At 35.0% G+C, this 357-nt stretch overlaps 1 protein-coding gene across 1 annotated transcript in view; it reads right to left on the bottom strand.

Annotated features, from left to right (window-relative positions):
- The window catches only part of LOC119591089, a gene marked incomplete in the record, with an annotated part of 53715 nt that overhangs the window by 31470 nt on the left and 21888 nt on the right, over positions 1-357 (bottom strand).

Consider the following 357-nt stretch of genomic DNA (forward strand, 5'->3'; position numbering starts at 1 on the left):
AACTATCTTTAATTCCATTAACTGTCAGTAAAGACTATTCATCACAATTTTGCCAAAATAGTAGTTCAATGTTCTTATATCCAAGCATTTAAGTATATCATTCAGAGGAAAATTCTTCATTGATTCTTATCCTAGATCCATGTTCCTACCTTCCATTTTCGTTCCGCCCACTATGTATCAGTAGGCGGGATTTTTTTTTTTGAAAACCATATATATGAAAGTGGTTCGCTAATTGCTCTTCGAACCACTAATTCACTATTCCTCTTCGATGAGCGTCGTTTTATTCCTGATAACTCCTGCGGCACTCCATTAATGGTGATAAGAGCCTGTTAAAAATATTCCGAAAACTCCTGTATA

Source organism: Penaeus monodon, chromosome 28, assembly GCF_015228065.2.
Source record: "Penaeus monodon isolate SGIC_2016 chromosome 28, NSTDA_Pmon_1, whole genome shotgun sequence".
Lineage (NCBI taxonomy): Eukaryota > Metazoa > Arthropoda > Malacostraca > Decapoda > Penaeidae > Penaeus > Penaeus monodon.